At 39.2% G+C, this 22,658-nt stretch overlaps 1 pseudogene; it reads right to left on the bottom strand.

Moving 5' to 3' along the window:
• Positions 1-15,479: 15,479 nt before the first annotated feature.
• Positions 15,480-20,128, bottom strand: LOC101561901 (annotated as a pseudogene).
• Positions 20,129-22,658: the final 2,530 nt, after the last annotated feature.

Here is a 22,658-nt window from a genome sequence, read left to right as displayed (position 1 = left end):
TTCATTTCCAGGTTTTTATAATAGTACACTGGTTGTATAAGATTTTAAAATGGGTGGGGTCACTGGATAAAGGATTTATGTGATGTTCTATTTCCATATTGTACTCTCTAAAATATTTGCAGTTTTTGTCTCAGCACAAAATTTTTTCAAAACAAAACCATTTAAAAGACCAATAAGCACAGTGATGGGGCTGATCTATAGGGCGGCACTAGTTTTTATTACCCCGGGAAGGGCAAATCTCACATCTCTTTCTCTTTTTCAAAAAGGAAATATGAACCTGACACAGGGGATCTCCAGCTGTTGCACCAGTTTCACTGGAGCTGGTGGTCCAGACAGGATATAGTAGAGCATGTAGTTACGCTCTCTGAGCCTAAATTTTCTCATCCTAAAAATGAGAATCCAACATGCTTGTCTTAAGAGGGATGGTCGGGGGTGTATTTAAAGAGGCAGTCTCTGTGGCATAACAACGCTTGTAAATAAGGGTGTTTATTACATTATGAAGAGAAACCTGGGAAGATCCTCTTACCATTTAAGCTCAAGGAAAAACATCCACATAAGTATTTATAAAGTGCTTGAAATATACCACATATGCTCCAAGTTGGGTTACTGTTAGTGATGATAAGGTCACTGTAGTGCTACTGGCTTTAACTAAAGTTACAACACTGCTGGGGAATCTAATTTAATTGAGGCACTCTAATTTGGATTGCATTTTTTTCTAATTTAATTCCACATGCCTTATATTTTCACATAGTTGTTAGTCTATAAATTATTAATTTAGTCACTTTGTTTGATTATATTTTTTCTGGCATTGCTCATCAGTGCTAACATATTTAAATATTGGTTTCAGTGGTTGCTGAAAACAAAGAGATGTAGGGGAGAAACATCCCCATGATCCAAATCTAATAAAAATGTTACTTTGTTTAAATAAAAAATTGTTTCATGATATAAGGCTTGACTGGGCCTGACCACTTTTGCCTAATGGTTTTAGTGTTATATTGTTCAGCCTCTTAGATGGAAAAATGAGGTGAGTTCAAGGTGTCCTTAAGATCATTATTTTCCTGGGCTCCCAGGGTTCTTGTGCATTTGGACCTACGGTACCTGAACAGGTGCCACTCATCATATGGCCTATGGGTTTGAGCCAGTCTGCAGACCCTTACTAGTCCATGATGGTAATTGAGAGCAGGTGTTCAGAAACCTTGGTAGCAATTCCATAGCATTATTTTAGGTTTGTTGCATGAAATTAGAAGTCTTTTATTTTGTGTTTTTTTGCTTGCTGATTTTATTTTCACTTTATCAATATATCTATATATCTATATCTATCTATCTATCTATCTATCTATCTATCTATCTATCTATCTATCTATTTTCTTTTTCGGAACCGAGAATTGAACTCAGGCCCTTGTGCTTGCCAGGCAAGCACTTATTCTACTAAGCCATCTCCCTGGTCCCATACTTTATCAATATTATACTTGACAAATGTTTCAGTCTGCAACAGATTGGAAAAAGAAACGCCCACAGCTCATTTTTGCAAATATATAGAGAAGCACTGATATGAATCTTAAGGTGTAAGGGGCAAAAGACTATCCCAGGTAATGTGTAGTTGAAAGGTATCAATAAAATGAATAATTTCTATACCTTTTGTAAATAAAACTCGAGTTCACATTATTACCTGGGAATATCTGTGTTTGGTTTCTTTTCTTTTTAATGTATTTGGTATGGGGTCTCACTACACAGCTCGTTTTCAGTCTCATCAGCCCTGGGATTACAGATGTGCGCCACTACACACTGAGCCAGGGGGACAGGGCTGGTGCGACATGTGGTGCTGTGGATCAAACCCTGGTCCTGGCACTTGCCTAAGCAAGTGCTTAGTCCACTGAGCTATCTCACTGGCCCTTGCATTTGGATTAAGAACATTAGTCTGCAAAATTTCCTGCTTTTAGTGAGCCAATTGAAGGACTAGTTTGAGGGATATGCAGTATTCTGACCATGAACTTTGTCATAGTACATATGGTAAGCTGACATTGTCATAATTAACATGGTTTTCTCCTTCCTGGTCCCTGTTCCCATTCTGGCCAGAATTTATCCTCTTTACCATTGTCAGGAAAACTATCTCCTTTTTATTTTGTTCTCCTAATGCTTAAAATTTATCAGTAACTCTCTGTCACACACAGGGTAAGGTTCAAACTCTCTAGCCTTCCTTATTCTGTTTTCCTTGTCTGTGCATTTTAGAAAGGGTATCCTTCCCTGCCACCTCTTCTTCCTCCTATCTTTGAAGACCCTGCTCAACTGTTACCAATGAAGTCATCTCTGAATCTCTTCCTCTCCTCTCTCCCCGTCACCTCTTCTCAGGTGGGATTTAGTCCTTTCTTGCTTATGCTGCCTGCTTGTTTCTGGAAATACATCAGACTTCTTTAGTAAGATTTGGTAATAAAAATTAAGCAAAATCTAGATGGTTTGCTATTTTGTTGGCAAATGGATTGTGATGCTGGTAGTTCTTTTTGGGCTGCTTGCATGGAGACACAGCGAACACTGAGCTCAGATGAAGCACTGAGGGATGCTAGAGAGGTGGCTAGGGTGGTGCCCCTAAGTGGAGCTGCCAGGGAGGTGGTGGAAGGTGTCCTCTTTCCTCTTTCCTCTTTCACTTTTCTCACCACTAAGACACACTACCAACCACCTGCAACTTAAAGGAGTTTATTTTAGCTCACAGTTTCAAAAGTCTTATCCTTTGCATGGCTGGCTAGACTCTGAGGTGAGAATGACATACTGGGAGGATCTGCAGTGGAGGAAACTGCTCGTGTCAAGGTCACCAGGGGGCAAATCCTCCTTGGTCATTTCCTCAGTGATCCACCTCTAACTAGATCTTCTGAAAAGCAAGCCAGTTGTAATGCCCCCATAATCCAGTCACCTTCCATAAGCCTTGCTGCTGCATGGGTGAGAGTTGTAGAGCTCATTCTTGACTTAAGTAAGGCATCCAGCTACTCACTGAATGTCATTCTTACTGGCTAGAAAAACATCCAGTTGGTGAAGATTAGCATTTATTTTTTCACATGACATTTTTCTTTCTTTTTTCCCCTCTTAGGGTTCAGATTGGCCTTGAACTCACTGCGCAGCTCACGCTGGCCTCAAACTCCTGGTCATCTTCCTGCTTCAGCCTCCCAAGTTCTGAGATCACAGGTGTGTGCCATCATGCCTGGCTTTAGATGACTTTTTATTACTTAATCTTCCTGTACTTTCCTCAGATAATTAGTTAAGACACTGGTACAATTAGAAAGAATGGAGCCAAGAAGTTACTCCTTTCCATTCACTCAATTTTAAACAGCACTCTAGGGTCATCCCTTCTTCTGTTGTCTTAAGAGAGGTAGAGAATCACATCAGAAAAATCAAGCAAATCTCTGATGTTCCACGGGAGAACATATGGATATTGGTTCTCCTAGCCTAACCTTCAGTCACCTTTACCCTTCTCCAATCTTATTTTAAGGGTTCAGGACTATGTATTGCAGATCATGTTGTGATTAAGATCAGAGCTAATTGTGAGGAGAGCACATGCATTGAGGGATTCTGGTCTTGATAAAGGGGAAAAACATAATTCCTAATCTGCTAGATGTTAGATACACTAAGTCTGTGTTCCCTAAAGTGGAAGAATAAATTCTAAAGAACAGTGGAGTTTAAGAGTAGGAAAATTTACTGGGGGATAGAAATAGGGAAAAGTGATAGCTCCTGAGAGACAGAAGGGGTCCCAAATGGGTTGCCATACAGCCCACATTTCTGAGAACTTTACAGAGCAAATCAATCAATAATATTACAAGAATAGTTGTTTAGCTAATGTTGATCCATTATTAGCAGGGCGTATGAATGACATCATTAACCTTTGTCAGTAATCTGTACTTTTAGTCTTGATTTCAGTCTTACCACCTTAGTCTTAGTAGGTAGATGAAAATGACATACCCCTGATGAGGTAATGGCTTATATGGGAAATCTCAAAATAGTGATATCAATAATCTCAAGCTCTTATTTATTCCTTAGGGAAATATGTCAATCTGGCCATTGTGATTTTAATCTTCTTCCGATGCACCTCCAGCTTTCACCTTCCCTACTGACTCTCTTTAAGCCTCAGCTCTGTCTGACTGCCTGTAATATTTCTACCTAACTTAGCTGTCTACAAGAAGGTGACTCAACACCCTGTCAGTCACACCTGGAGAGGAGACTGGGGCTGAGGCACATAGGCTCTGGAGTCTGAAAGCCTGATATTCTGGAGGCTGCTGTGCCCTATGATCTGCGTACAGGGCTTCTGTGTCTCTCTAGCACCACTTCTCTATTTTTTCCATATCTTTTGTTTGCACAGACTTGTCCTAACCACAACTTCTCACAATCTTCAATAAAAGTAGCTTCTTTCCACTTGGTGTTGGGTGGAGGCTTCATAGTTCTCTCCTCAGTGATGCTGAATTCATTATGTAGTAACACAGCCATATATGAACTTTGTTTATTGATTGAACTTTCATGTGGTTTGATTAAGTGTGATGTCATGCTTCTTAAAACGATCAAGCTCTATTTAAACTCTGCTTATTCTGCAGCAGTAAAAGGCATATGGCTAAGTGAAGTTTATGCTCTCCGAAAAGTTCTGAAGGATATTCTGGAAAAAGACAGTGAAGAAGAAAATTATTCAATAAATCCCAATAGAATGAATCTACAAGCAATTAAACAGAAGGTAAAGAAAGGGAACTGACAACAGGACAATAATATAACAAGGATAAGTCAAATATACGAGTTATAAGCATCAGTGTAAATGTTCTCAATTCACCAATCAGAATAAACATTGTCAGAATGGATCAAGAAACAAGATCTGACAATATACTGCACACAAGAAACACATTTAACTCAAAAAGAAATATATAGCTTGAAAGTCAAAAGACGAAAAACAGTACTCCATGCAATGAGAACCTGGAAAAAACTATTTTGCCTGCAGACAAAGTGGATTTCAAGTTAAGACGGATCAAAAGAGAAAGAGAAAGCCAGCACATACTTGTTAAGGGAACAATCCAAGAGGAAGAGATAACAATCATAAATACTTAAGTACCAAATATTTAAGCACCAAATATGATCACACCCAAAATTAATGGAAAAAAATCAAATAAGTATTAATACAACTGTAATGTGGGACCTCAATACCCACTATCACAATTAGATCGACTAGACAAAAAACAAATAAATATCAAAACTGAACCTAACTTTTGAAGAAATGGACTGACTAGACATCTGTAAAGCGTTCCATTCTACAACAGAATACATATTCTTTTTACTTGCACATGGGACTTTCTCCAAAATAGACAACATACTAGCCCATAGAATATGCTTAAGTAAATGCAGAAGAATTTAAATTATACCGTGTGTATTATCAGATCACAGTGAATAAAATTGGGAATCAATGGCAAAGAAACTTCATAACTACATAAACATATAGAAATTAAATAACGCCTTCCTGAACAACCAATGGGTCACAGATGAAATTAAGGAAGAACTTAGATAGTTTCTACAGCAAAATGATAATGCCAGTACAACATATGGGAACTTATGAGATGCAATGAAAGCAGTCCTATGAGGGAAATTTAGAGCAGTGAATTCCCACATCAGAAAAAGAAAGCAAGCTCAAATAAACAACCTAATAAAAAATGAAGTCTGTATTAGAGTGCTCTGAAAGAAGGGTACGTATTCATATGCATGCAAAGAGATGTATTAGACAGGATTACAGGGTCAGAGGAGGGAGAGTAGGCAACCACCACCTCCATTCTACAGAGCTGGAGGCTCCAGTAGCTGGTCGACCCAGAAGGTGGAAGCCACAGAATAAGAGATCACAAATGCAGTATCAGTCCAAGGTTGAAGGCCTGGAAGCTGCTGGAGAGTTGCCAGTGCAAGTTGGCCTCAGAAGGTTCTTTTGTTCCTTTTTATTCCATCCAGGTTATAAGCCTATTTGCTGGTGCCACAGTTTGCTGGTCTACAACTTAGTTGTCCACAGATGCACATGGAACTCTGCTCTATAGTCTGATAGGAGTTTCCTCATCCATTGAAGTTGACATATGATTAATGATTAGAAAGTCTCATATACAGAAAAGATAGCTTCTATAGTAGATAATACTTGGATTTAAAAAATCATTACTGGCTCAAAATTCAATCAATGGATGCATTCATTACAGTAACTTAGTTTCATCTTGATGCCAGAATATAAGTTAAAAATATGTTTAGATTGAATTAGTTTTATGTTGCCACTCAGATTGCTGAGTTTTTCATTTGAGTAGTTGTTGATAGTTAACTATCATGTGCTTTACTCTCTTGATTTTTTTTTTCATGTATGTATTTGGTACAGGTCTCACTATGCAGCCCGGACTCATAGTGATCCTCCTGTTTTCACCCTCCACAGTGCTGAGATTGCAGGTGTGCGCCACAATGCCTGGACTCATTCATGGCTCAGTGTGCCCTGGGGGGTGGGGCTGGCTTGGCATGCAGGACTAGGGATAAAACCCTGGTCCTTGTGCTTGCCAAAGCAGGCATTTAGTCTACTGAGCTGTCTTGCTGGCCCTCTTGATCTTTTTTTTTCCCCCATGAAGAATGAGAATGGCACAGAAGTAATCTCAGTTGACTGAATTGGGCCCAGAAACCAACCAATGACCTTATTTCCTGAGTAAACATCAGGAAATAGCTTGACAGAGCAAATTTCCTGATTTGTAAATTTACTGCTAAGAAAAATCTTTCCAGTGTATTGTGTTTTGTAACATATTGAGCCAATAGTTTTCACTGATGAAAAGAAAATGAGATTGAATCTGAAATGGAGCATCTAGTTTATCTTGGTCACCTGGGCTCAACAACATGGAAAGAGAAATGTCATTTTATGATCTTGGGCTGGTGTCTACATGGTTACTCACCTGTTATTGTTTCTTCTTAGTTCTATTCAGCTTTCTTTTTGTCAGTAGCTCTTCTCTGCCAGTACCTTTGTCTGACATGGGCCAATTTATACCGTCAAATGATCACTCTGTGTCCTTGTTAGAGTTAGCTTAAAATTGTTGCAAGGCATGAACCTGTAGTATGGAGGGCATGTCATTCACAGATATGCATATATCCTTTGTTCCATTTTAACTTGAGCAGAATCATTGCTGGAAACTTGAAGTCCAGGTGATCTAGGAGATTATAATGTGGTAAAGCTGGTTGCGCAAGTAGGTGAGGCCTGTTATTACAAGATCCCAGAAAGCATGCACAGAACAGTTCTCCAAATGGCCTTGGTGCAAAAACTTGAGCAGGTTTTCAATAGGATAGCTTAGAAAAGAACATCAACCTGAGGAGTGGGATCCCATGTAGAGGTGCTCATGGGTTTCCTGGTGATTTGGATGGCATGAAAGGGCAGAGATGACACGCAGAGCTCACTACCGTGGCTTTCCTCATGGCAGCCAGCCCTGCATCCTCCAGGGTGTACTTTTATCTTACTTTTTCCTCTTTTACTCAACCCAAGCTTGCTCAGCAGAGACTGTTTCTCTCTGGCTCTTTACTTTCTCAACTAAACTTGGCTGCTGATTTTGCTCGTTTTGTTCAATTTTTTTGTTTAAGGTGAGAAGAACCTGGAATCTGACTCCACGGGGGCGGGGGGGGGTGAGCAACCTAGAACCGGGTAATGTTGGTGAGTCACTTTTAGGAGGAGCTACCTGCTAACACAGGTATAAACTATGTATCTTAGTTCTCCTAACTTCCTCCCCTTTCTCCCTTTGCCCTTGCTTTGCCTTTAGGTGTGACCACGGACTAGTCCTCAGCAAAGGAATAGGAATGGGAATGATGTATTATTTTCAGCCCAGTGCTTTCTTTTCTTTTTTGGTAGCTAGTTGTCTGTGGGAATGCTAACTGCAATCATTTTGCTGGTGAAGCCAAAGTTGGAAGGCATTTGAGTATCTCACCACACTGAGGAGATCTGCCTATTAAGTAGAAAAGACTCCTTCAAACTTAGGTGAACCAAATATATATTGATGGTGAATTGTGAATTGGTGGTGAAATTTGATTTATTACAGCATCAAACAGTTCCCTAAGTAACACAGAGCCTCTGGTTCTGAAATATTTTCACTATACTTTGAACATAGATACTCACCTAAAAATTAGCAGCATGTATTTTTACAAAATATTTAATTTAATTGAGCATGCTAAGTGTTCAGAGAGGTCTCAATTTTCCCTAAGAGATTAATAAAGCAAAATGTATTGAGATACTTGATGAAGCATCTAATAAACAAATTACTACTTGTCTAAATTTTGCTGATATCATGCTGTTCTCTTCCAAATAAATTCACTTTTAATTTTAATATCCTTGTTCAGAGATGAAGGATGTTGTTCTTTAGACAGAGAGTGTAATTTTTATGTTATGCTAATTATTTACAGTTGTATTTATTTGTATTTTACCTTTTTCCAAAAGAATTTCCAGGGTGTACAAAACACAGCTTAGCAACAAGTTAATAAATAGAAGAGTAGGAAAAAGGATGAGGAAAATATGCTAACTGCAATTGTTCTCCTGGCTACTATGATGGAGTTGAAACCTTGAGTGTAAGCTTTTTTGGTAGGCTGGGTAAGAGGAAAGCATGATAAATTACCTATCAACCCTCAGGAAGGAGGATGTGGGCTCATGCAAAAGGGGAAGCACAAGTTTGTGTAGCTGCCAAGTTGCAAAGAAATGGTTCTCAATTTTTGCGTCTCGAAAAGCAGGACCACCCAGGAATGAAATCAGAGTGGATTTGAGTAAACTCTAAAACTTAAGTTTTGAGAAATAAATTCTTGATGATATTGTGAAGGGAAGAAGTTTCTAGGCTCAGTTATTGCTGAAAGTTTCTGTTTAGTTTGATTTTCCATGTGCCTTGTCTCTTGGAAACGAAGTATTCTTTGTGGATAAGAATATTGAAATCCACTTAAGAATTTTTTTTTTCTGCCCAGGACAGGTAGGTTCTGGATCAAATTGATGCCTCTAAGAGGATCTTGAATAAAATGTGAGATTAGTCAAGGCAAATTAATAAAGGTAATTGTTTTTATCTTCCTTGGGCAGGAATTTTGATTTTTCAGTGCACAAGGGAGTTCTCATGATTTGCAAGTTCTTATGTTAGAATTTAGGAAGAATTCCCATATTGCAGCACAAGCCACCCTAATCTTCAGTAGTGGTCTTTCTCAATGTTCTTTCATTTCCTAATATTCTTTCTTTTTTTTTTTCCTAATATTCTTTCATATACTCAAGGAATACTGCAGGTAGACATTGTCTCACTAGCAGTCACTTTAGAGACAAAAGGATGGTGGCCCAGACTGAGTACAGGACCAGTCAGCAGTCTCACCTATAACAGAATGAGGGGGAAGGCAAGATTCCCCATCTCCTGATGTTTAGCTAGTTCATAGTACCTATAATAGCTCCTTTTAGATTCTTGTTCAACGTTATTCATTTTAATTCAGGAAGAGTGTATTAAACATCAGTGATAGAAAGGATCATCTCCAAACAATTTCTGAGCCCCATAGAATTCTTTTTTATTTATTTAGATCTTTAAACTCTGGTTGTTTGCACCAAATAATTGGAAGGAAAATTAAGAAAGATCAAAGGGCAAATATTGAAATAAATTCAAGAATGGTCATATTAATCTCTAATGGAAAGGCATTATGTTCTAAGTGGGTGATTCAGTATATTGCCCTTTGTACTTACTGAAAATTTTAAAGCACTTAACATTGCCTTAAACTCATTATACTGGGTGCTGAATCAGACATTGGATGTTATAAGTTTTCTTCTTATTATTTATTTAATGCCATCAAAGGAGTTAGTTCTCAGTGGGAATTGAGAGCTCTAAAAGGATGCAGTTTTTTTTTTTTTAATGCTCTATAAGGACCAATACAGTTCGGCCAATATATCTCTTCCAAAGATAATCAATAATATAGTATAGGAGAATATTAGGGAATCATCTATAAAAATCTTTGTTAATAAATATAAAATCACCATTCACTTTTCAAAACTAGAGTACTTTTACATTTATGTTGGCAAATGAGTAAGTTAATCTAATAATTTCCAAAGTCTTTAAAAATTTAACTGGGTCTTTGAATTTTGGGAGTCTGATTTTTAAAAATTCTTTATATATTCTAGATAGAAATCCTTTGTCTGTTGGCTAAAAATTTTTCCCAATTCACAGGTTTTCTTTTTACTATGTTTGTGATCTCTTTTGATGTGCAAAACAACCATTGTTGAATTCCTATCATCTTGTTTAATGAAATTCTGTATTGTTTCTAGTTTTTGTTATTTTTTCATTCTCTTTAAAAAATAAAGAAAATTTGTATTGCTTTGATATGATATGTGCTACCTTACCTCATAGGAGTAAAGGAATTTGTGAAATTTTATTAGTTAAGAAAGAAAAGAAATTGAAAATCACGCTTGCGGGAAGAAACAGGACAGTGGGGTGAACATGGGGAAATAAAAGAAAGCAAGAAAGTTTGCGACCATGAAGCACATGCTTGGTCTCAGAGATGAGAGACTCAAAGAAACCTAAAAAGAAAGAAAAGAAAGATCCCAGTGCTCTCAAGGAAAGAGAAGTCCCCAACATCCTTCCTACTTATTCTTCCAGTATAATACACAGCTGTGCCCACCTTATCATATCCTGGTTGATAACAATTTTATCAACTTTTCCATCAAAGCCAAATTGGACTTGGTACAATCAATGATGGACTGTCTGTAGGCTAAGTGTATCCCTTGTAACTGATTGTGTAATGGCGGAAACTGAGCAATTGGGACAGAAGTATTGAGTGGCCCTAAGGATTGCCAAGAATCCACCGTTTGAACAATTGCCTTGCACACATAAAGGGATCTACGCAGATGACTGCTTAGTGCAGACAGTAGCTCAGCACAAGTGTTATATTGTGGCCACAGCTGGCCGGGGCCTTTAGCGGAGGATCTGGAAGATCTCTGGAGTTCCTATCATGTACATTTCTAATCACAGATGCAACATTGAATGGATGCCAGATGATTGTGGAGCCCCTCCGTTCTGATTCTTAGAAGACAAAGTTCCTCTGCCTTTTTTTGTTTGCAGTTCATTCAGCATGCCATAACATGAATTACTCACCCATTTGCTGTATTATCAGCTGAGTATGGTTAAATAAATTCACTTTTTGATGCTTTCAAAAAAAAAAAAAAGAAAGAAAATCACTCTCCTTTTTAACTGATTAAAATTTAAAATCTTTATTTGTTAATCAGGTTTCCATAACTGTAAGAAAATACCGAAGTTCTACTTACAGTGAGAAAAGTTTTATTTTGGCCCATATTTGGGTGGCTTCTGTCCAGTTGGCCTTGTTCTTTCTGGGCTGGGATGAATGTGCAGCATCATGATGAGGAGGATGATCAGCTCATGGTGGCTGAGAAGCACAAGCAGCGAAAGAGGAGGGGGCTGGTGTTCTAATAACCCCCTTGAGGATGTGACCCCAAAGCCCTATGGCTTCCCAGTAGGCCCCACTTCTTCCATGTTTCTAGCCCCTCCCCCTAGTAGTGCCAAGCCAGAGACCAAGCCTCTTAACCCAGAATCCTTTGGGAGACATTCAAGATCCAAGCCACAGCACTTTCTCTTAAGAATTAACCATTGTGTTCTAAATTATAGAACTATATTCTTGCTTTTTAAATGCAAAAGTACTCATTTTTAAAAGTAAATGGTGGTTTTATGTTAGTTATTGGTTTTCAAACTATCTTTGTTATTCTTCGGCAGTTTATTTATTTATTTTTTCCTTAGGCAATTTACATCATTGTTTTCCCTTTTTAAAAATACTGACATTAACATGAGCTGCTATTTTAACATGAAAATAGTGGTTACCTGTTTTCTTGGACGGTTTTTATCTTGACAGAAATTTTGCCAGAATTTGGCTAATTTAATTGAAAACATTAATCCATTAGAACATAGAGAGAAAAATGGATTGTCTATTTGTCCCTAACTTTAACTATGAATAATTAAGTGTTAATTATAGACTTGTGTGTACATTCTAATAGTTTTTCATATTCAAAATTAAAGTTTTAACCATCTCTAAAATGACAGAGGCAGACACATGCCTTTGGCGGGAGGACCAGCAGGAAACCTGAGACCCCAGACAGCCCCTGGTGTGCAGGTACACACAGGCCTTTGAAGGGTGAAGTAATCATGGAGACCAGCAATGTGGAAGAGTCTGAGACCACAGTGAGGAGCTAACAGTGGCTCTGGAGAGCTCCACGGACAGAAGACCAGGCCAGCCCCATGTCCAGAGGCTAAGATCAGCTCCACACCTAGCACAGTTCCCACGGCAAACTTGGCTGGGGGACCCAGCACATTTCCAGGATCTGATGTGGATACTGTCACAGAACTATAGACACCAGAGGTATTTTACTACGTTTATCATCCCTTGTTTGTCTGATTGTCTATCCCTTTCCTGTCTGGTTAGAAGTCATCTTGCTTTTTTTTTTTTTTTTTAATGTATGTATTTGGTATAGGATCTCACTATGCAACTAGGACAGGAAGTGATCCTCCTGTTTTCATCCTACCCAGCACTGGGATTACTGGCATGTGCCGCCATGCCCAGACTTGGTCTCAGCTTAGTGTGCCCGGGGGCAGGAACAGTGTGTCCTGTGGTACTGGGGATGGAACCCTGTTCCTTGCTCCTGCCAGGCAGATGCTTATACTGCTGAGCTATCTCCCTGGCACTCCTTAGCTGCTTCTTGAATTTAAGCTTTCAAGTGAATAACATTGTATCTTCCCTTTCTGATTACTCCTTTGCATTCTATTTCATTTTTTCCCTCCTGTGTCCTCTAATGTCCTAAAACTCAGGTGCTCATGCTTTGTCCTCCAGCCTTGATCTTACTATATTCGACTGCATTCATCACTTCATCCCATCTCCTACCCATCATAATCCCACACCCACTACAAAAGGGTAAAATCACTCCACCAAGGAGAAATCACTGCACACAAGTACATGGTATATATTTGATTTTGTTATATAATTTTAGAGTTTGCTCCTGAGGTTGGAGATAACAGGTTAACAGTTATCATAGTTCGTTAGTAGGTAAGCTGTACTTGAATCTACTGTTATTACTAACTGTACTACTTTAACCAAGATGTCATACTTGTTATAATCAGTTCCCCCCTCCCTGTATGATAACACTGTGATTGTTTGGGGTCATAATTATTACGATAACCAAGTATTAAAGGATTGGGGGCTGAGCCAAACAGTAAATCTGTATCCTTTAAAAATTGGGAAGGTAGGGCCGGTGAGATAGCTCAGTGGAATAAGTGCCTTCTTAGGCAAGTGCAGGGACCAGGTTTCAATCTCTGGCTCCACATGCCACACCAACCCTGTTCCCAGGCACACTGAGCTAGCCACCAACACTGGGCGTGGTGGCGCACACCTGTTATCCCAGCACTAGGGTGGCTGAAAACAGGAGGATCACTATGAGTCTGAGCTGCATAGTGAGACCCTGTATCAGATACATTAAAAAAAATTGGGAATGTATGTTCTTGGGATAGCTATCAAGAATCACCTACATCTAGAGGTCATCTCTGAGGAGCAGAGGGAAAGTCTCGGTACTAGTGATAAGTCTATCACAAGAAATTAGAAAACATCAACATGGAAAACAATATGAAAAAGAGAAAACAGAAAAGGACAAGATATGGAAGCAAAATGTATCCCATCCTCCCACTCAGGACAAGTTCAGGACACAATAAGACAGATGAACTCGAAAGTCAAACAATGGAACTTTCTGAAATGGTAGCAACGTAAGTTTAAAAAAAAAAAGTGTAAAAGGCTATAGAGAAAATAATCTCTCAGGTCCAAAAAGAAATGATGCTTAAAAAAATCAAAGATATTAGAGAAGACCCAAATAAAAGAATAGATGAACTTAGAAAAATGATATAAACAAAAAATGCTCAACCTGGGAAAGAAATGGAATCCATTAAACAGGTTGGAACAGAAAACAAAGAGATTAAAGTCTCTGCTGAAAGAATATGCAACAGAATGAATAAACAAGAGGATATAATTTCAGATATTGAAGACAGAATTGTAGCTAGAGATCAAAAAAAGAAAGATATCTTAAAAGTAGCAAGAACCCATGAAAAATCAATCCAACAGCTATAAGAAGAAACAAAGAAGAATAACATAGGATCTTTGCCTTAAAAGTGCTACTGAACATTCTAGTTTAAAATAAGAACACTAGTATAGTCATTAAAGTAGCTATAGTTCCTCGGACTGGGGATTTCTGACTCTTTTCTTTATTATTGAAATTACAGAGGCTATACTAGGAGGGAAAGAATTAATAACTACTCACTAGTAATGAAAAGCTCTAGATGCTACCATCATTTATTCATGTAATAAGGAATAAAGGAAAAAGACCAAAGTGGTCATTGGAAAGACCCCAATAAGACTTGGGCTTATTAATAGGACCAAATAACATGAATATAAAGAATTAAATAAAGAGTATCCCCAGATTTTATCATCAAAAGTTAACACTATTAACATCTTGCTGCATACAGCCCTTTGACATTCTTGATTATGCTTTGTGTGTACGAGATGGGAGATTAGGGCATAGCAGAGCTGACTGGAGAAATAGGTGTCACCTGTTAATTATAAGGTCCTGGACATGTGGGAAGAATAGTTCCCAAAAACCCACATATGAACTTCTCATGAGCAGATTTTCAACAGGACTGCTTAAACCTGTTGTCAGCCTGAGGTGTGGGAACCCAGAACCACCTCTCAGGACCTATATGTAGAAGTTCTTGCAGTTTTTGTCAATGTTTAGACAGTATCAAAGGACACAGATGACAAGAAGAACTTGATATCATGGATTTCCTCACAATAACCTCCCTTGTGGCCTCCAGGGTGTATTTTTATTTTGTTTTTTTTCTCTTCTACTCAGCCCGTTTGCTTTGCAGAATCAGTTTCTCCCTTACTCTCCATTCTAGTTTTTCAAATAAACTTTACCACTGCTGTTTGGTTTCATTCAATTCTTTGAGACAAGAAGAACCTGGAATCCATCTCTAGGAGAAGCAAGCAACTCAGAACTCAGTAATGTTTAATTGGTTAGGCCACATTCAGAAGGAGCTATTCCATAACATGTATACAGTTTTTTCAAAAATTAAAAATAATTTCCCATCGAAAATTGAATAATGTTATTTATGCCATCTTAAGTTTGCCCTTTTTTAGCCTCATGATTTTCCTCTATGTTAGTAAATAGACTTCTAAAATGGTGGAATCTTATTACATCATTTGTTGCTCTGTCATGATTCATTTACAAAACCTATAGATGCTAGACATAGGCTGTTTCAAATGTTTTATGAGTATCATAAAAAAGGACTCAATGAACATATTTACATATGCATCTGCATCAGTCAAGGTTTTACTAGAGGAACATATACCACAGGATATATAAATGTATAAGAAATAATTGAGTGTCTGCACACTGGAGACCAAAGGTTTCAACATCCAAGGTCTGTAGTTTACTGTGGTGTTCCATGCAAATCCATATCAAAAGGCCAATGGGTCTGCAGTGGAAAGCTGATGCATCTATACCAGAAGGCTGAAGGATCCAAAGCAGAAGTTGAAAAGCCTGTTCTAGAAGCAAAGAGACAATGACCAAGCAGTAGACAGAGACTGTAGCTCCTCTGAAGATTGGAAGCCCATTGGTCCTTCCTCATTTTCATTTTATACTATCTAGGTGATGAGCTATCCTAGTGTGGGTTCTCTACAGCCTAGGGTGTAGAATTGCTGAACTGATTTAGTTAAGCTTCTAAACTACTCAAGTTGACACAATCAACCATCCACTACAGTCCACCCTTTATCAACTTGGCAACCAGATACATTTCTTTAAACCAGATACTAAGACATGCATATAATTGCACCTACTATGTTATAACTGCCCTGCATATAAAGAGAAACACACTAATTCCCTCACCAGAATAGAACATAAGTTTTCTTTGGTTGATGCTTACTCTTATCATTTCATAACTTCAACAATATAACAAGTTTAGCAATCCTTAAGTTCCAGTATTAAGTCTATCAACATTATATTATATTCGAACCATATTAGTGGAGAAATAGTACAATTACAATTCTCATTCTGGAGCTGATCATGGCATCATAGCTGGTATTTAGAACTACCTTCTTTTACTACCCATCCTGTATTCCCTTGGCTATCAGCAAGCCCCTGGGAAGATCTTGGTTCTTTCCCTGGTGGAGTGACCAATTCATTCCTGAAAGCTCTGGACCATTTGTCATTGTGCTTGTATTAGGTTATTGTAGTTTCCCAAAGAATTTAATAACATGGCATGGTAGTACTAAGAGTCACCCTAAGGGAGCTACTGCATTCCATGTATATTCTCCCTTTCCTGCATTGTGGAGTAGTAGTCCAGTTTTCCCCTGAAAGTTTGGGTCAATCTAACCCAAACTGACAACACTGTCACTCCCTTTTTAGCTTGTTTTCTTGGAGGCATGAAAAGATCAATGTGATGAAGGGGAAATCTTAGCTTCCAGTTCAATGGTATCACTGTTGTGCTTACTGGTACAAACCTTCCCTCCTCCAGAACTAAGACTTCTAAGCCAGCAGAGCATAAGGTCATGGGAACAGGAAGAAAATATTTCACTAGTGGATCACTAGAGGTAATGGTGAGAAGTACCATTCTTTCACCCCTTGATTCATAAACCCATGAATCCTAGTTATGAGAAAACCAATTCTATATAGTGGACACTGACTGAAAGCATATGCAGCCCTTTGAAGTACCTAATTCTAATTCTTCAAACTATTGCCACCCAGCTGGTGGTGTACCTGTGTCTTAAAAAAAAAAAAATCATTCCATCTTTCTGCGAATCCAGCCACTTATGGATGGTGACGATCATGGTAAGACTAATGAATCCCATGAGCATGAGCCCACTGTCTCACATTTTAGGCTGAAAATGTGTTCTTTGATCAGAGGCAATGCTGTGTGGAAGTCCATTATGGTAGATAAGGCATTCTGTGAATCCATACTTGGCAGTTATGGCAGAAGCATTATGTGCAGTGAAGGTAAATCTATATTCAGAAAATGTGTCTGTGCCAATGAGGATAAAGTACAGTCCCTTCCACGATGGAAATGGTCCAATATAATCAACCTGTCACCAGGTCACAGGTTGATCACCTCCGGGAATGGTGCCATATTGGGGACTCAGTGTTGGTCTGTCGCTGGCATATTAGGCATTCAGCAGTGGTTGTAGCCAGATCAGCCTTGGTGAGTGGGTGTCCATGTTTCTGAGCCCATAAATAGCCTCCATCCCTGTCACCTTGGCCACTCTCTGTTCACAGGTCCATTGGACAATGACAAGGGTGGCTGAAGAAGGAAGTTACACAGAATGGGTCATCTTATCCACTTGATTATTAAAATCCCCTTCTGCTGATGTCTCCTTTTTGTAAGCGTTTACATGGGAAACATTTTTTACATCCTTTGCCCATATGGAGAGGTCTATCCACATATCTCTTCCCCAAATAGCTTTGTCACTTACTTTCCAATTATATTCCTTCCAAGTTCCTGATCATCTGGCTAGACTGTTGGCTATGGCTCATGAATCATTAGATAGTTGCATATCTGGCCATTTCTCCTTCCAGGCAAAATGTAGTACCTAGTGCACTGCCTGAAGTTCTGTACAATGCAGCAATTTCCTTTCACCACTGTCCTTTTACCTACATAGCATGCAGAGTCATCTGTAAACCAGACCCTAGCCTTCTCGTCCTCTGACAGCTAGTCATATGGTACACCTCATAAGGCCTTAGGTGCATGCTGGGAGACAGAAGGAGCTATGCAGGCATAGGGGCCATAGGTATCTGGACAACTTCTTCATTTAACTTCCTTGTGCCTTCTGGACCTGCTCTGGTTTGATGGTGAATATACCACTTCTATGTAATGATAGACTGTTGTTGCACATGTCCAACATTATGACTTGGGGGAATAGATAGTAGCCAGGTTATGATGGGGTACTCAGGTCTTTTGGTGACCTGGTGTACGATGATCAGGTGTTCACTTTCCACTAAGGTCCAGTAGCAGGCCAAGAGCTGTTTTTCAAAAGGAGAGTAGTTGTCTGCAGGTAATGGCAAAGTCTTGCTCCAAAATCCCAAAGTCCTCCTGTGCAATTCACCTATGGGGACCTGCCAGAGACTCCAAACAACATTTCTATCTATCACTGACATTTTAAGTACCATTGGATCTGCTGCATTGTCTAACCCCAGGGGCAGAGCAGCCTGAACAGCAGCCTGAGCCTGTTGCAGAGCTTTTTCCTGTTTTGGGCCCCACTCAAAATTAGTAGCTTTCCAAGTCACTTGGTAAATGGGCCAGAGTAAGAAACCTAAGTGAGGAAGCTGTTGACTCCAAAATCCAAACAGCTCCACTAGGTGTTGTGCCTCCTTTTTGGTCATAGGGAAAGCCAGATGCAGCCATTTATCTTTTACTTTAGAAGGAATATCTCTATATGCTCCATACCACTGGACTCCTAGAGACTTCAATGAGGTAGAAGGACCTTGAAATGTTTTGGCTGTATTTCCCTGGCTCTCAAATGCCTTACTAACAAATCCAGAGTGGTTGCCACCTCCTGATCACCAGGCCCAATCAGCATAACATCATCAATGTAATGGACCGGCGTGATATCTTGTGGGAGAGAAAGATGACCAAAATCCCTATGAACTAAGTTGTGAATAGGGCTGGTGAATTAATATATCCCTGAGGTAAGACAGTGAAGGTATATTGCTGGTGTGGCCTGATGAAAGGAAGTTGCTTCTGATGATCCTTATGGATAAGCAAGGAGAAGAAGGCATTTGCCAAATAAATAGCTGCAACTAACTATCAGGAAATATATTAATCTGCTCAAGCAAGGAAACCACATCTGGTACTAAAGCTGCAATTGGAGTCACCACTTGATTCAGTTTATGGTAATCTACTGTCATTCTCCAAGACTCGTCTGTCTTTTGAACAGGCCAAATGGGAGAATTTAATGGAGATGTGGTGCCCCCTTCAAGTCCTTGATGGTGACACTAATCTCTGCAATCCCTGTAGGAACACAGTACTGCTTTTGATTTACTATTTTACCAGAAAAACGCAAGCTGATGGCTTCCATTTGGCCTTCCCGATCATCATAACCCCTACATTATAGGTTAAGGAACCAATGTGAAGATTCTGTCAAGTACTAAGTATGTCTATCCCAATTATACATTCTGGGCCAGCGGAAATGACTACAGGATGGATTCAGAACCTATTGGACTCACTATGAGTTGGTACTTTGTTAAAACTCCATTGATTACCTAACTTCCATAGGCCCCTACTTACTGATGGGCCCGGTGATGCTTTGGACCCCTGGAATCAGTGTGAGTTCAGAATCAGTATCCAGAAATCCCCAAAATATCTGATCATTCCCCTTTCTGCAGTGTGCAGTTGCTTGGGTGAAGGGCATCAGGCACCCCTGGGGAAGGGTAGGAGAAACATTGATTCTGTAAGTGTTTGATGCATCAGGACCCTTCCTCAAGGGAACCTGGCCTCCCCTTCATTCAAAGTGTTCTGGGTATGTAAACTGGTTTAAATCTGGGAACTGGTTGAGGGGCTGTGCGTCTGTGTTCCCATGATTTGAATAGGTTTCTGTTCATTTGCTCTTAAGCTTTTTTGATTATATAAATCTAGTAAAATTTTTGTAGGCTTCCTATCTATTTAACTTTTGGGAACACTGTGGCTAATTGGCCAATGCCATAGGTCTATGTGTGTCAGATTATTCTGGTCATTGTTCTGCCTCTGCTTCCACTATATAAGTGCATGAACCCTGCCTTTGATGATTAAGTGTTGCCACTTGACCTCTGCCACTCTGGGATTCAGTAAATCCCATTGCCCTTAAAAATCCAAATTGAGTAACTGGTCCCCAACATAAGGTCTGGCATATTGAGCAGAGCAATGACAGGGCTCTTCGGGGTTGCTGGTGTTCCTCTCACAAATCTGTCTTTCAAGGTGTTAGTGAAGGGTACGTTTTATAGATTAGACCAATATGGAGGATTAGGTTTAATATGACAGGTCCACTCCAGCATTCCCACTTCCCTAAACCTCTGAATCCACTCATTGACAGCAAACCATGGAATATCAGGCATCGCGAACTCATTCACAGTGGGCCATCTTTTGATCCACACCTCTGCCAACCAGCCAAATAAACTATTAACACTTTTCTTTACTCAGAATTCTGCAACATTAAATTCAGAATCCCTACTTAATGGGCCCATGTCAATCAACTCAGCCTGACCCAGGTGTATGTTTTTGCCGCCATTATCCCTCACTTGTACAATCCATTCCCACACTTGCCCACTGGGCCTCTGCTTGTAGGAGTTAGACCACTCAAGAAGTTCCTTGGGAGAATAGCAGACCTCTTCACGGGTCAATCTATATAGCTCACCCTTAGGAGCCTTCTGCAATTTGAGCCTGGTTATGACCTTAGAGGCAGTGAGGGCGGATCCCGAGGGGTGTCTACGTTATCCTGCTTGGTCAACACGGGATTAGTTTCCCCAGGTGTAACTTGGAGATGCCAACACCACAGGTGTGGAGGCTGTGATGCTTCTGCAACAGTGTGTGCATGGGGGATTCTCTTCCTCTGGCAAAATAATTTTGTCCGTGTCTAGAAACTCAATCTCCTCAGCCTCCTCAGGATCCTCCTACACATCAGAATACCAATTTATGGGCTCCCATTCTTTCCCAATCAGTGCCCTCACCTTTGCTTCCGAAACCCTTTGAGGCTGAGCATTAAATTTATGTTGTAGTTCAGCCAATCAAATTATGAGGGATTGAATTTGGTTTTCTGCAATCTCAGCCTTGCAGTTAAAAGAGATTTTCTTTCAGTACATCCATGTCCACTTAATTCTCAAGATAAACTTCTAGAAATAAAGTTGCAACATACTACTCCTTAGTTTCCTAGAATATTGAAAACTTTCTCACAAAATTTGCTCCAATTTATACTCCCATGGAATATATACAATTCCTTTTTGCCCCCCCATATCTACCCTCCCTACCACAATGTATTACCAAGAATTGAACCACAGGTCTTTGTCCTGAGCTACATCTTCAGCCTTTTAAATTTGTGTGTGTGTGTGTGTGTGTGTGTGTGTGTGTGTGTGTGTGTGTGTGAGAGAGAGAAAGAGAGAGAGACAGACAGACAGACAGAGAGAGAGAGAGACAGAGAGAGAGACAGAGAGACAGACAGAGACAGAGAGAGGCAGAGACAGAGACAGAGAGAGAGAGAGAGAGAGAGAGACAGACAGACAGACAGACAGACAGAGAGTCTCACTAATTTGCCCAAGCAAGGTTTGAAGTTGTAATCTTTCTGCCTTGGCCTCCTAAAGTGATGAGATTATAGTCATAATTCGTTGTGTCTGGCTTTTCCTCCAGATTAAAAAAAAAATCCTAATTTTTCCATTCTTTGCTAACTTGAACATCAGATTTCATTTTCCTTACTTTTTATTTTAAAAGGCAAAATGGATTAATATGTTTTATTTTTTTTTAGAGATCTTAAAGTACTTTCTGATACTGAGAATAAAATCTCTACATCCATTACATATATTATACATACTTCTGTAAGTATTTCATTTGACATCTAACTTTGCTGATGGTGATTTTTTTTTTTTTTTTTTTTTGGTGGAACTCGGGATTGAACTCAGGTCCTTGCGCTTGCCAGGGAAGCACTATTTCCACTGAGCCATCTCCCCGGCCCCTAATGGTGATTTTTGATATGAAGATATTTTAATTTTTCAATGTAGTTATATCTTTTAGTCTTTGCTCTTTTGGTTATTTCTGGTGTGATGCTTATAAAATTTTTAAAAAATATTTTCCTGTGATTCATTGATGTCTTCAATTTTAATATTTAACCTATAAATTATAAATAGTTTACACATAGGAAGAGGTATGAGGAATCGTACACAAAGTGGTGTATGTCATGGTTAAGAGTGCAGCTGGGGGTGGTGGCCTACCTCACGACCTTAGCACTTGGGGAGCTGAGGTAGCACTGTAAATTCTGGACCGGACCGGACTATATATTGAAACTTTGTCTGAAAAATCAAAAGCAGCAACAACGAAAATGCACAGACTTCAACCCAGCTTTTATGAATTGGTGTTTTAAAAATAAGTCCATGATTACTTTTGACCCTTTCAGTCCTCTTGTCTCAACTCCTAGGGTGCTGAGATTAGAGGTATGTGCCACCACACCCAGCTAATGTGTTTGTTGTGCTATTTTAAGAGACTTGGAGGCAGAACCACCTTGTGAGAGGCTGTTTCTGTATTTCTTTTTCTTATAAACTGTGTTAAAGCACACTGTATGCCTTTGTTGTTTAAGCCCATTGAATTTGGGTGAATTTGTTATGTAACAATAGATAACTAATACAATAGGCATGAATTTTCAAATATGAGACTGTGTGGAAATACTATTACATATTATATATAATAGTATTTATGATGTGTATATCATATATATGTATAATAAATTAGCTCTGAATTCCGTGGAGAGTAACATACATGTTTACTTATAAGGGTGACCTGTGTTATGAACTAAAAGTTTTGCTATTATACGAGAGATATCCATATATTCCCACCCATATTAAGATAAAATGTTACTGCTGGATTTTAGTACCCATTTGTGTC

The sequence above is a fragment of the Octodon degus genome, unplaced genomic scaffold, assembly GCF_000260255.1.
Source record: "Octodon degus isolate 3935 unplaced genomic scaffold, OctDeg1.0 scaffold00043, whole genome shotgun sequence".
NCBI lineage: Eukaryota > Metazoa > Chordata > Mammalia > Rodentia > Octodontidae > Octodon > Octodon degus.
This window is presented reverse-complemented; position numbering and strand designations above follow the sequence as displayed.